Below are 15,820 nucleotides of genomic sequence, written 5' to 3'. Positions count from 1 at the left end.
TTGATCAAAATATCAAGGAAAAATACAAAAGATGGAAGAAAAATAATCGCCCTTGATTGTTAGCAGTTTCCTGTATGGCAAAAGCCATGTAACGTGCTCTAGAGCATGAGAACAGGGTCTTTGGAAATGAAGAACTGAGGTCTGGAGGTTATAACTTGCCCACAGTCCCACAGGTGGGCAGTGGCTATTTGATTTCACAGACTATGCTTGGAAAAACGGGTATTTCTCTGTAGAACAATTCTAGTTAATGCAGCAAAGATATTTATTGAGCATAAATGCCCCTGTTCTTTAGGTTCAGTGAGCTGCTTTTAGCCATTGCTGGGTTGTCATTTTCATAGCCAACCTACCTGGATTTTCTCTCCTTGACCCTACCTTTATTTCAAATGAGCCCAGCTTTTCTGTTCCATTTTTGTTGTTGTTGTTCTACACCACACTCCCCTCCTCTCTGGGGCTTGATTGTTAGCTGCTGTTGAATCATTTCCCAGCCCACGGGGTCCCCATGAACAGCTGAATGAAGGTTGCCTCCTGGTCAGTTGCAGGTTAAACGATTGCGATCCACAGAATTTTTCTCGGCTGCTTTTTGGAATTGGATCACCAGTCCAATGTCTTTGCTAGTCTAGAAGCTCTTTTCCTCATCACAGCCACGCGTGAGCCTCCACCGACAGGTGCACTGGCTGGGAATTCATTGAACTCAGGTATCCTTCATGAAAGGCTAGAATTCTACCAGAGAACCACCACTTTCCCCATCTCTCTGCCATCATCTTCCAGAAAGCATGCCAGGCAGGTAGAATTTCATACTGCAGACCCCTGATGATGGATGCCACAGAAAACGAAGACTTGGTTGATGCTTCTTGTCTAACTTCTCAGTAGGTTCCACATTCTCAGTTTCTCTATGAATCACTTAGGTTCATTCGTGTCTTGCTCATTTCTTTCCCTTCAACTATGAAAAATCGCCTCTTCGAATCAGGGTGGTATGCCATACGTATTCGATGAAAAACAGAACACCTACAAATAGGCACTATACCAGTACACCTTATCTAATCCTGATGTATCCATTCTTCATTGTTGGCACCCTTACTAAAATGCACACATTGCTTTGAAAGGTGGCAATATCTGTCCAAAAACTTGAGTGCTGTAATAATGCCAATTATGTCATAAATTGTTCACTGTGGTTCTCAGTCAAAATGGGCTGTATTTCCTTAGACATAACAAGGGCTAATGAAGTCCCAGGACAACTCACTGAAGTCTCTTTGTGACACTGCCATGGTTGACACCATTCCCAGGTAACATCCGTGGTTATCCTTATGCAAGCCATCCTTGAGCAAGAGCTCTCAGGAGTTTGCTCAACCACTAATGTTCAGATGACCTACGGATGGTTCAGCTTGCCAAATCACATTAATCCTCTTTCCATGGATGGTGATAGTTATTTTAAAACACGTATGAAGTGACGTCCATCTGCCATGCATGTTTCCAAGTGTTGAAGATTACCAGTGAACAAGCCCAATTCATACCCTTGTCCTTGGGAGTTTATATATGTTAGGTACGAACATAGCACATGCTGAAATTTTGCCTTGATAATTTTAAGGGTACATACTGTCTTATGCATTTTTTTTCAAAAGGTCTTACGCACTCATCTAACCACCAGTTTAAATGATTAAACTACGGTAATTATTGACTAATGATTTCTTGTTATATATGTCTCCCAATTCCTCTTCTGTTAGATATCTGCAAAGCCAAGAAACAAAGGGTAAGCCTTATTAAAAACAGCAAGTCGCTTGCATTTCAAATAATGGGCTCAGTATGTTTTCAGGGAAGGGGAGCTTGTGTTAATATTACATCAGTGGGCCTAATCACTCACTTGAAAAGGAATAACAGTCAAAAATTCCAAAGCACAAGAAAATAGTACATTATTGAGGGATCTGGCTATTGAAAAGCACATGTTGAGTATGTCTTTTGAAAATATACCTGCTAGGTTGTTGAAAAATGGGATTCTTTTCTGTTTCCTAATTTTGTTTATACCCTGGATTTTATATTTCTATCTGCTTTAATATAGAAGTAGACTATTAACATTCTTCAAGGTCTTGCTTAACTTTCTGACAGTTCAAATATTTTTTTTGTTTTATCTCTACTTTATTCTCTCTACGAGAAACATAGGCCAGCATTGGACACTGTCAATAAAAAGGTTAAATGGCACAGCATTTCTTCTAGACTTACTTGTATGTAAGCCATATTGTGTAATGAAGAGACACATTATCTATCTTCGGGGTCTGCATCAGGTATGAAGCGCTTCCCAACCTTGTCCAAATTGTTTCTTTTAGCATTCTTCTCTATAGAAGGAGGAATTTGGGGCAGATGATCCTGGAATCTCTTTCAGCTCTACCATTATGTGGTTCTAGTCCATGCATGCCCTTTTTAACTTGGGAAGATGGCGGGTTCCTATTGCTGCTGATGGGTTTGTCCAGATTTACCATTTCATTAAAACTTGGGGTGTGATGCTAGTGGCAATAAATCTTTCTTGCCTTATTACACAGGATTGGAAAGCCAAGCGATGCCTCCCTAAATCAATTAGCAGTTGCATGAAGGAACCAGGTGCAGAGATGTGGGAGAGAAACGGGGCAATAGGCCATGGTTTGCTGTTTAGGACGTTGTGGCACCTTTTTACTGTGAAGCATTTTAAGAACTCCAAGAAACATTCATCCTTTCAAGAAGGACAGTTGCAACACTTCATAATCACATTTGAGTTCTACGGGGTCACATCTGAGACGCACAAATTAATCTTATTAAAAGTGGTGCATTCAAGATTAGGAAGTTAGAACGTATATTCATCCAAGAATTTTACCACATTTCTCATCAGTGTGAGTGTCTTGCAAACGGACAGCAGGACAATTAGCAGCCTCCAAATAATCTACGTTCACAATCTAGGCACAAATCAGGGTACCTTGTACAGGCAGCTATTTTTTTTTTCAGGCAGCTATTTTGATGCATAATCTAACCTTCTGAAAAGAATATTGTCACAGCCAAAGGATGAAACTAGCAATGGTTTATTTACTCTCCCCAAGCGTGCTTGGGAAATATGCTAAATTAAAATTCAAGCAAGTGTGCTTCTGTGTCTCATCTACCACCTACGGGGTAAGTTTACCTCTCCCTGTGCTCATCTTGGCAAGCAAAGTCTCCTCAGGCCCATTACCAGAGAAACAGGAAACGATGATGACAGAGCCTGGGCAAGCCCAGACCCCACATGAGCCTCTGTAATTTTGGAAACTGGACCATCAGCCCTAATTACCTATGTCGGGAATTCTGTGTTCACTAGGCTACATTTCTCAACAATTTGCCCAAGTCATGGCCCTAAAAGCAGCTCAGACCTGCTCCACAGGGGCATTAATTCTGGTAGCAAAAGAGGGTGAACTCATGTTAGGGATACATATCTGTAAACAAATGAAAGACCCACGATTATAAGCATCAACTGGATCCAGCTATGTTGTTTTTGTAATCTGTCTCCCTTTTGCAACTGCACGGAGAAGCTACACACTTTCACCTTAGAGCAGATTAGGATCAGATAACTTTCAATGAACTTCTAGCTCTTTGCTCGCTCTGAATAAACAAAATAACCAAAACCCCAACTAAGGTACCACCTTATAAAGCTGACTGGTACAAATAAACTGAGTTCCTTCTGCCAACAATGCCACAAAACAAACAAACAACAACAAAAACCCACTGTCATCATCCCCACTAAGAGCAAGCCTATACAGCTGTGTTTCCCAAAGTAGATGTGAGCACCCCCTTGGGAGCACTCAGAAGATAGAGGAGGACTGAAAAACCAGATCCCCACACTTTATCCTGCATTATGGGCTACAGCTCACATTTTTAACTGCTAAATGGTGGAGTGTGCTTAGTAATTTTATTTCTGAAAAGGAGTCAGTAAGCCACATAATTTGGGACTCCATGCTATTTAGGGTCTCCAAGGCTGTAATTCTTTCCAGAAGGGGTCAGCCTCATCCTTCTCCCAAAGAGCACCTGGTAGATTTGAATCACCAACCTTGCAGTGATCAGTGCAACACCTAAGCCCTAGAGTAAGCTACAGCCTTTTAAATTATTTTTTCATAAGAGGAAGTTTATCTATTTCCTATGACTGTTTTAACAAATTACAAACTGGTGACAACACAGCAATAATCTATTCTCTCAAAGTTCCAGAGGTGCCCATTGTCATTGAGCCAATTCCAACTCATAAGGTTTCTGAGGCTGTACATCTTTCTTTTTTAAAAATCATTTTATTGGGGGCTCATACAACTCTTATCACAATCCAAACATACATCCATGTGTCAAGCACATTTGTGCATTTGTCGCCATCATCATTCTCAAAACATTTTCTTTCTACTTGAGCCCTTGGTATCAGCTCATCATTTCCCCCCTCCCTCTCACTCTCTCCCTCATGACCCCTTGATAGTTTATAAATTATTATTATTTTTTCATGTCTTACACTGTCTGATGTCTCCCTTCACCCACTTTTCTGTTGTCCATCCCATAGGGTGGGGGTTATATGTAAATTATTGTGATTGGTTCCCCATTTCTTCCCCTTCCCTTCCCTTTCCCCTCCTGGTATTGCTACTCTCATTATTGGTCCTGAGGTGTTTGTCTGTCCTGGATTGCCTGCATTTCAATTTATTATCTGTACCAGTGTATATCCTCTGGTCTAGCCAGATTTGTAAGGTAGAATTGGGATCATGATAGTAGGTGGGTGGGAGGAGCATTAATGAACTAGAGGAAAGGTGTATGTTTCATCATTGCTATACTGAGCCCTGACTGGCTCATCTCCTCCAAGAGACCCTTCTGTAAGGAGATGTTCAGTTGCCTAAAGATGGGCTTTGGGTCTTCACTTCACACACCCACCCCTCATTTATGATGATATGATATTTTGTTCTTTGATGCCTGATATCTGATCCCATTGACAACTCGTGATCACACAGGCTGGTGTGCCTCTTCCATGTAGGCTTGGTTGCTTGTTTACCTTCAAACTTTTAAAACCCCAGATGCTATATATTTGATAACTGGGCACCATCAGCTTTCTTCACTACATTTGCTTATGCACCCACTTTGTTTTCAGCGATCGTGTCGGGAAGGTGAGCGTCATGGAATGCCAGTTTAATAGAACAAATTATGCTTGCATTGAGGGAGCATTTGAGTGGAGGCCTAATGTCTATCTGCTACCTTAATGCTAAACCTATAAACATATGCTCATAGATCTAGTTCCCCATCATCATGTATAATTATATATACATATGTACATGCCTGAATTTAGACCTCTATAGAGGTTGTAAATCTTTATACAACAGGATAGCCTCATATTTCTCCCATAAAGTGGCTAGTGGGTTTGAACCTTGTGGTTTGCAATCCAGTGTTTACCTGACAACACCAAGCAGGCTCCTTTTTCAGGGTTAGGAATGGGAAAACAGGTTGTTCGCCATGTTGATTAATTCTGAAGGTTCTGAGGGAGAATCTCTTCATCTTCCTCACTTCCTGGAACTCCTGGGAATCCTTGAATAGTCCTAAAGTTCAATATTTCTATAGTGGATGATAGATGTGTCATTTCCATCTCTGTCTCCACTTCCCCAAGACCCTCTTCCCTGTATGTGTGTCAGTGCCCTGCCTCTCTTTATGTGGACTCCAGTCATATTGGATTAGTGCTCATGCTAATGCTCTCATCTGACGTTTCTAATGTCTACAAAGGTTTTAGTTCTGTTTAAGGCCACAGCCTAGATTCAAATTTGAAATAGACACCTGGATTCAAATTTGAAAATATTTCTTGATGTGGGTGACACCATAAGAGATAGACAAAGAAGACAAGACATAGCGTCTACTAGTGGCATTGGAGGCCTTTAAATTTTCATTCCCCTATAGTGTGAAATACTATAAAACAAGCACACAAATACATTTCTACAGATACTTCATTTTCAGCTCAGGGTTTTGCATTAGTTTAGATATATTAACTTGCTTAATTTTATGAAAATAATACTACCACTACAATACTTAACCAAACAAAAATCAAGTCAATTCCAGTTCATAGTTATCTTACAAATGGAGTCTAAGACTGTAGAGCAGGCAGCCGCATCTTTCCCTCTCAGAGAAGCTGGTGGATTTGAACGAGAATCTTAGTGGCCCACTGCCAACATCACAGTGTGACCAGGATTCCTACAATAGGTAATATCATATTACTATATCTGAGTGAACATATATTATAAAGATATAATGATGTTATTAGATAAATGAGTTTGAAAAATGTTCCATAAATAAGCCTAAAATTCAATATTTCTACATTATACAGATTTTTTATTTATGATAAATGGTTCAAGAGAAACTTTTGTTTCTATAAACTATTTTAGAGAAAAAGCTTACAAAAAAGAATGTACAGACTATGTGTTCTTTAACCCATTTAACGAAATAATTTTAAAGAAATGAAAATGGGCAGACTACTTCACTAGCTAGAGTCTGTTTCTTAGAAAGCTGTGTTATTAGAGGAATACATAATTATTCTGTAGGCTTATGAAAGGACATTGTCTGAAGTAAGCTAAAATATTTAAATAGTTGGTCCTGATAGAGAAAAGCCAGGCTGTAGAGCAACTTCACTTGAACCTGGACTTGTTAGATTAAGTGGTTCTGTAATGGTGTTCAGTGGGAACCACTGCATGTTCATTTTCCAGGTGAAGAAACTGATGTCAAATGAAGTTGTCACTTGCTCAAAGCTTCTGAGGGTGAGCAGAATCCAAAATCTAAGATTTGATTGCTTGCCATTTGCTAGTTTCAGCAAATAACAGATTCACTTGGCTGCTTTGCAAAATGTATGCAGGGGAATTAGTTTGTTGTTGGCCACGACTAAGGTTATACTTCTGCAGGATAGAACTTGAATGTGCTTATGAGGAAATTATTTTTTCCTATCAAGAAATCACATTAAAAAAACAAAACAAACAAATAAAAAGAAATCACATTTTTATATTAAATTTCAAAGAGAGGTGAAAAGCAGGAATGGTTTCCTTACCTCTCTTCAGAATGTCTCCATGCAGAGTTCTAATCTTTCAAATCCTTTTGATAAGGAAAACGAGGAAATGGTTTCAGTGAATTCAGATTCAACTTCTGGCAACAAATAAACTACTGTATCTACTCGAATATAAACTGACCCGAGTATAAGCCGAGGTACTTAATTATTACCTGGGAAACCAGAAAAACTGATTGACTCGAGTATAAGCCTAGGGTGGAAAATGCAGAAGCTATTGGTGAGTTTCAATAATCAAAGCAAATGAAAATAAAATTACTAAAAATGGAGACATCAATGGGGTAATGTATTTAAATATTTATTTTAAATAAAAAGACAACAAGTCATTTAACATTAGTAAACCAGCACGGTAAGTAGAAAATAGGTTCAACAAAAACTATAAGGTATCAACAATGATACCTTAAGAATACTATTCCCTGAGCTCAATCAGCAACCAAGCTAAAAGTAAAGAGTTCAAATCCTTCAAAACTGGATTCCTCATCATCATACGTATCCCAACGCAGAGCTTCAGCTGGTGTGAGGTCATCATAGATGCTGTCCTCACTGAGATCGCCGTCATCACCATCACTGCTGTCATTTTCATACAAAGCGCAGTCTTCACTGCCATCCATAGCATGACTAATACTACATTTCTGGAAGGCACGTCGCACCATGTCTTCTGGAATGTCTTCCCATGTATCTCAAACCCACTTTGCTATTAACTCTATGTCAGGGTTCATGAGATTTCCTCCTTTTGTTAGTCAGGCTTGACCAGATGACATCCATTCATGACACATCCTTCGCACACGGTCTTTAAAAGACTTATTCAAAGATACACGTCATAGGACGGCTCTGATCGGTTAGATGTGAGTAAACAAACATTCAAAGTCCTGCAGTGTCAGCGGGGCTTTGAATGAACAGCGGAGAAACGGCAATCACCCGTGAGATAACAGGCGCTGGTCCTGTTACCTCGGGGGTGGGGGCCCAGCGAGATGTTACACCTTGCTGGGGTACTACTGACCTGTGTATAAGCCGAACCTGAATGATATATACGGTATATCATTTTCCCAAAGTGTGAAATTTTAGTTACTTTCTTTCCTCTCAGTTCCACATGAATTAATTTCAGATTTAAAAAAAAATCACAGCCCTAAAGAGAAATAAAGTCCTGACACATACAAAATCAAGATGCACCTTGTTCATAGTGTCACTAAAGAACAAACACCGGAGGACCTAAAAAATTCATGAAAACATTCATTATGTTTTAATGTCATTTTCCCCACAAATGTTTTGCACATAGTGTATGATGTAACCTGTCTAAAATCTCCAGAATAGGCACGTGTGTAGACATAAATGTTTATGCATATTTTCCAGAGGTGGATAAGAGGAAGGAGGGAAGGAGACACAGAGGGCTTCTGTGAAAGGTGATGGAAAACTCTGGCAACAGTCAATTGTGGTTCTTGAATAATGTGATGAATGTAATTAATGTCACCGAACTAGACTGTACAGATGTGCTTTATACAATTGATGTATGTATATGTATGAACTGTGATAAGAATTGTATGAGCCCCTAATAAATTGTTAAAATAAAAAATAAAAAAAAGAATTGTATGAGCCCCAATAAATTGTTAAAAAACAAAACAAAACAAAAAAACCCCAAAAGCACTAACAAAGACAAAAAGTGCATCTTACCATCAAGGATATCCTTTAGCAGATAGTGATCAGTAGCATTTCAGATGAATAAAATCAAACAATCACTCAAAAAATAAACTTATCTGATAGGAAAAAAAAGATGGAGATTATAGAAATAGAAGTTATATTGTTATTTATATATTTGCCACAATAAAAAGAGAGACAGATGAAACAAGAAAACCCCATAAAAATGGAAATTGACCAGTAGTATATTGCAACCAATTTAGATGAATGACTCCTGTCCATGTACTGAAGCTAGTCATAAAAATGAGAACCAATATTATTGAGTGATTGTACTTTTTCCAATAAAATTTCCAATTTGTCTTTCTATAAGTAAAAGAAATGAAAGTCCCTATTAAGCACTTGACAGATAACATCATAATAGGTAAGATAAGGATAAACAGAGGAAAAGTTGAAATTGTCTGGGCATTTTTCTTGCGTGAGTCCACACTCAATGCTCACAGAAGCAGCCATCAAGATATGAAGCCAGGCATTGAGTAAACGTGCTGCAGAAGATCTCCTCCACATGTTGAAACGCAAGGATGCTACTCAGAGGGAGAAGGTTCACCTGGACCAAGTCATGGTATCTTCAATTGCCTCATCTACATAGGAAAGTTGGACATTGAATAAGGAAGACTAAAGAATAACCAATGCCTTTGAATTATGGTGCTGGGAAGAATCTTGAAATACCACAAACTGCCAAAAGAACAATCAAAGCTGTCTTGGAAGAAGTACAGCCAGAACGCTCCTTAGAGGCAAAGATGGAAGGACTTCAACTCACTAACTTTGGACCTGTGTTCAGGTGAGACAAGTCCCTGGAGAAGGACATCATGCTGGGTAAAACAGAGACAACAAAAAGGAAGGAGGGCCCCAATGAGCTGAACTGACACAATGCCTGCCAGCAGCGGGCTCAGACATAAGAACAATTGTGAGGATGGCACAGGGCTAGAGTGTTTCTGTTGTACATGGGGTTGCTATGAGCGGAAACGGACTTGATGGCCCCTAACAATAACAACAATATCAAACACTTGGCATTACAGGTTTATTTCACTATTAATGGACACAGTAACACTGGATATTCACAAGAGGAAGGGCTTATTTCCCCATTTTTATCAGAGTTCCTGAGGTAGTTAGTTTATTGAGCCAACCTGGCCAATAAACATATACGGGGTTAATTGAAGGGCAAAGGGATAAATGGCTCAGTGATCCTCACCTTTCTAAGGTCTTTTGGGTCCAAGGTTGGACCAGAGTGCAGCTGCCTTAGCCAGTTCCTTGCTTTCGCTGGCAAGGCTCCCTTCCTGTGAGACATCGCTGAGGAGAAGCCACACGGATCTAACTTGATCCAACCTTGGGTGCTGGAGCAGCCGTGTGGAGACCCCTGCTAGTGCTGAGATACACGCTCACTGACTCGGCTTTCCTCCTGCAGTAAGCATCATTGTTTGTGTTTTGTGAGATGGAGGAGGACTTTGTGGATTGGAGTCGGTCACATGAGTTAGTGTTGGACTTGTGGGCTTGGGCAGCACTGGGTTGGGATGTTTTCTTGATGTGCACGTAACGTTTATATAAAACTCTCTCTTATACATGAGTTTCTGTGGATTTGTTTCTCTAAAGCACCCAGACTAATACAGTTCCCAGAGTGATTATTTGGGATAATTTCATTTCTTCTTCCAAGAAGAAAATTAGCCAACCTCCTTTACAAATGTTAATGCTACACACAGCAAGCAGTTTGTTGTTTCATGAGTCACTAGTTAAGAAACAGAACTATTACAACAGGACTTTCATTCAGTGAGGATAGCTGTGTGGGTGGGAGGCAGGGTTGCTCAAGAAAGACAAACCCCTCTTTGTCCTGATCCTCTTCCAGATTCTCGTATTCCATCCAAGCCCTTGAAACGGTGTGGTTTCTGTTTGTCTCTCCTTCCTTTCGAAAAGACCTCTATGCAGAGATTTTAGACCTAAGTAGAAGCACGGGTCTAAAGTTTTTCTTTATTGCCATGTTTAAAGTCAGTATTTCCAGCATTCAGATGCTTGCTATCAGCTGTTCATTGTCCCAGAGGTTGGTTTTAAAAGTACTAATGTCAAGCGTCAAGGAACCCAGGAGGTGCCGTGGATTAAGGGCCAGGCTGCTCTCCAGAGTCAGCAGTTTAAACTTATCGACCTGTCGGAAGGAGAAAGATGACGGTCTGCACCTGTGGAAATTTAGTCTTGGAATCTTACAGAGCAGCTCTACCCTCTCCTGGAGAATCAACTCCACACACGTGGGTTTAATAGTGTGTTGAAGACACTTGCAATTTGTTGCTCACATTAGGGGTTATCTCAGTGGTGTTATGTCATTGAGGGTCACCCTCTTGAAGTTGTGTTACATGTCTTTCTTTCTTTTTTTGGTATATGAATCCCAGGATTGATGAACCTATAGGGACAGAAAGTAGAATCAGGGTTCAGGGGTGGGGGCACTACCTTGGTGGTTGTGGGGGAGGTGAAAGGGAGCTGATGTCAAGGAGTTCAAGAGTGTTTGGAAACTGATGGTGGTAGCAGTTGTACCACACTGCTTGATGTTAGTAAAGTATGGAATGATCTATGTGTTAGCTCCCAATTAAAGTTTTTTAAAGAAGCAGAGAATAAAAATTACACTAGGTATTCATTTGATACTTATTCCAAGAAAAGAAAAACAAAAACAGAAATTTCGATGGCTTTGAATTCTTCCAAGGACTCCAAGGAAGAAGAACGTGGTCACATTACAGGAAGAAAACCTGGTGAATCCGCTCTCCCCGGTAGTGTCTCTATGAGGGAGGGCTGGTAACAATGTCCACTTTCCTTTCGTTTTCATATCAGGAGAGGAAAGGTGTTTTAGTATCTTAGTATATTTGGTGTTCCCAACTCTTTTAAAAGACTCATTTCAACATTTAGTATTCACCCGGAAAATATTTAAATGCCTTCCTTGCATATTGAAGTCCTATATAAGAATTTATCTGAAAACCATTTCTACTTCTTTTAAAGTTTGAAGATCACCGCTGATACACAACACTGTTGAAGTCTGTTTTTCTTTGCTAGCTTTTCTCCTGTACATATTTATTACATTTTTATGATGTTTAAGCTATTTTATGTCCTTTTCAGTTAATATTGTACATACTTGCCACAATATTACTGCATCTCTGGTAAACAACATTGAACACTGTTTTTGTCGAGATGACCTTTTGAGTACATAGCTTTGCTATTGTAACAGTGGTATAAGATGCAGACAGGAAGGCTCCTATGCACTGCTTTTCCCAACACCTCTTAAAACTCCCTAAGGAGAACCATTGTTCAGAGTCACAAGTACCTTTCCAGAAATGTCCTTGCAAACAAAACCCAATTGCCTTTAAGTTGTTTCTCACTCTTGGTAATTCTACTGAGTATCAGAGTAGGATGGTGCTCCATCAGAGCTGATTTCAATGACTGAGTTTTCAGAAGTAGCTCTTCAGGCCATTCCCCAAGGCACCGTTGAGTAAACTCCAACCACCAATCTTTGAGTTAGCAGATGAGCTCCTAACGTTTTGCACCACCCAGAGACTAAGAAAAACAGACTGATTCTGACTCGTTGTAACCCTGTAGGACTGAGGAACACTACCCCGGCGGGGTCGGGGGGGTTGAGATTGTACATCTTCATGAGAGTAGAAAGCCCCATCTTTCTTGGAGAGTCCGGTAGATTCAAATTGCTGATGTGGGTAGCAATCTAAAACCTAAACCACAGCCCAGTGTGTAACTTGTTATACCAAAGGGCTCCCTAGGTATAGCCAGGGACTCTAGGAATCTAAAAATGTATCCTCATGTAATATAACACTTTCATTATTATATATTGGAGCCTTGGTGGGATAGGAATGTTGGTGATGTAGTTGTTATGCGTTGGGCTGCAATCCACGTGGACCACAGTTCGAAACCATTGACAGATCTGCTGGAGAAAGACTGGGCTTTCTACTCTCTTTAAACAGTTATAATTTCGGAAATTCATAGGGGGTCACTATGAGTCAGCATTGACTCAGTGACAGCAAGTTTGGTGGGATAGTGGGTACATATTGGGTTGCTAGAGGCAGGGATAGTAGTTCAAACGTCTAGGTGCTCTGAGGGAGAAAGATAAAGCTTTCTACTCCATAAAAAGATTTACGCCATCAAAAATCCAATGTGGCTTGTATCCTTTCCTTATATGGGCGCTATGAGTCAGAATTAACTCAATGGCAGTGAGTTTGGTTTTTAAGGTTTTGGTTATTATATGCTAGCTATGAGTGATTCTTTTTTTGTTTTATTCATATTGCTATGTATAGATTTTCCTTATTTGTCTTAGTAACTCAGTAGCATTCTATTGTATCAGATACATTAATTCATGATGAGGTCACATACTTCCGAGCATGTAAATTATTCATCTACTCATCCATTTATCTATTAACAATTACAGAATTCTAACATTAGTTTAGCTACCAACTTCTTTGTGTAGATTAGCCGATAGCAGCATCTGTGAAGGAGTTCTTCTGTGGGCCCTTCTGATTGTACTCTCCACCCTTCCCCACTGACGCTTTCCTGCGGAGACTGACCTGAACATGTACCTCGTCAATGTACCCCCTTGCCACCTTACCTATAGTTGCCTCAGCCAATGGAAAGCAGCTGTTAGAAATTGGAAGGAGGAAATAGGCGAGGCGGGATATTCATTCTCCAGACTCTGATCCCTCCTTCTACTTTCTGTGGGCTTGTTGTCTCCCTCTAACTTGTTCGTCCAAACTCTTACCCTTTTCCTCTGCTTTCTTTCATTTCCTTCTAGTCCCAGCATCCTCCTCAATTCCTTCTCATTTTTCTCTTACCCTAACTTTCAGAGGTAGTGTATTTTAAAAACTAGTGTACTTTAAAAACTGCTCAACAGCAATGATAGCAAAGATGCAAATAAACACACACACACACACACACACACACACACACACACACCGCCCGCCCAGACAATTACAAATGCTGGAGCGGGTGTGGAGAGACTGGAGCTCTCATACACTGCTCGGGGGACTGTGAAATAGGACAGTGGCTGTGGAGAGTGCTACGGCGCTTCATAAAAATGTGTGTGAATTCCATAGGTTAAGTTACTAGCCGTGGAGTTTTCTGAGTTGAATCTGTATTTAACTTTGATTTTGCCAAATGTTTATGCAAAGAAAGAAGAAACCCCCAAACTCAGTGTATTTTCTCACTGTGTCTTTACCAATTCTAGGTTTTAATACACTCTGAAATGTTTGCCATTTTGATAGGTAAAAGAGGTATCTTCCAGCAAGACACGGAAGCATCTGTGGAGGAACCTAGTAAAAAGGGAGCTCTTAAGGAAGAACAGAGGGATAAATTAGAAGAAATCTTACGAGGACTAACTCCAAGGAGGAATGATATTGGGGATGCGATGGTTTTCTGTCTAAATAATGCTAAAGCTGCTGAAGAAATAGTGGATTGCATTACGGAGTCATTGTCCATCTTAAAGACACCCCTTCCTAAAAAGATTGCCAGGTTATATTTGGTTTCTGATGTTTTACACAACTCCTCAGCCAAAGTGGCCAATGCTTCCTATTATAGAAAACTTTTTGAAACAAAGTTATGCCAGATATTTTCAGACCTCAATGCTACCTATCGTACAATTGAAGGCCATTTGCAGTCTGAAAAGTTTAAGCAAAGGGTAATGACCTGCTTCAGAGCATGGGAAGATTGGGCTATTTATCCAGAACCATTTTTGATCAAACTGCAAAATATTTTCTTAGGGCTTGTAAATATTATTGAAGAAAAGGAAACGGAGGATGTACCAGATGGTCTAGATGGTTCCCCCATTGAGGAAGAACTAGATGGTGCAGCTCTTGAAGATGTGGATGGAATTCCTATTGATACTACACCCATTGATGATCTTGATGGAGTACCTTTGGACGTGACTGAAGATTCAAAGAAAAATGAGCCTATATTTAAAGTTGCCCCATCCAAGTGGGAAGCTGTTGATGAATCGGAATTGGAAGCACAGGCTGTAACAACTTCTAAGTGGGAGTTATTTGACCAGCATGAAGAATCAGAAGAAGAAAATCAAAATCAAGAAGAGGAAAGTGAAGATGAAGATGATACTCAAAGTTCCAAATCTGAAGAGCATCATTTGTACTTAAATCCCATTAAAGAAGAAATGACAGAGTCTAAGTTCTCTAAGTACTCTGAAATGAGTGAGGAAAAGCGAGCTAAACTCCGGGAAATTGAGCTCAAAGTTATGAAGTTTCAAGATGAATTGGAATCTGGGAAATGACCTAAAAAACCAGGCCAGAGCTTTCAGGAGCAAGTAGAACATTACAGAGACAAACTTCTCCAACGAGAAAAAGAGAAGGAATTAGAAAGAGAACAAGAACAAGACAAGAAGGATAAGGAAAAATTGGAATCTCGATCCAAAGATAAGAATGAAAAAGATGAGTGTACTCCAAGAAGGAAAGAAAGGAAAAGGCGACACAGTGCATCCCCCAGCCCATCTCGCAGTAGCAGTGGCAGGCGAGTGAAATCCCCCTCACCAAAATCAGAGCGATCCAAGCGTTCTGAAAGGTCTCACAAAGAGAGCTCACGGTCTAGGTCATCTCACAAAGATTCTCCCAGAGATGTGAGCAAAAAGGCCAAAAGGTCACCGTCTGGTTCAAGGACACCTAAGAGGTCTAGGCGATCTCGGTCTAGATCCCCTTAAAAATCAGGGAAGAAATCCAGATCCCAGTCCCGGTCTCCACACAGGTCTCATAAAAAATCAAAGAAAAACAAACACTGACATAGTGTTCACATATTTTTAAGATGCTGTCACTTATTGGAAACGCGGTTTTGTTTTGTGCCTGAACAGTCTGTTTTTAGCAAAAACAAAACAAACAAACAAATGAAAGAGCATTCCTGGGGTTTTTTGTTTGTTTGTTTGTTTGCAAATGCATGTGTAAACTCATGAGCAACTGCATCTTTAGAATTGTCATTGTTTTATATTGTACAAATTACTTTCGTTGTGGCTGTTTCTCAAGGTAAAATTTTTACTGTGTTAAAGAATTTCATCAGTAATGTGTATACTGGATCTGCTGGCAGTAGTATTTTGTTTTAGGATGTTGTGACTTAGAAAAG

General features: G+C 39.9%; 1 pseudogene; it reads left to right on the top strand.

Annotated features, from left to right (window-relative positions):
- Window positions 1–13,949: 13,949 nt before the first annotated feature.
- Window positions 13,950–15,521, top strand: LOC142440540 (U2 snRNP-associated SURP motif-containing protein pseudogene; annotated as a pseudogene).
- Window positions 15,522–15,820: the final 299 nt, after the last annotated feature.

Source organism: Tenrec ecaudatus, chromosome 2 (genome assembly GCF_050624435.1).
Source record: "Tenrec ecaudatus isolate mTenEca1 chromosome 2, mTenEca1.hap1, whole genome shotgun sequence".
Classification (NCBI taxonomy): Eukaryota; Metazoa; Chordata; class Mammalia; order Afrosoricida; family Tenrecidae; genus Tenrec; species Tenrec ecaudatus.
The sequence above is the reverse complement of the archived record's forward strand: the minus strand, read 5'-3'. Positions and strand labels throughout refer to the sequence as shown.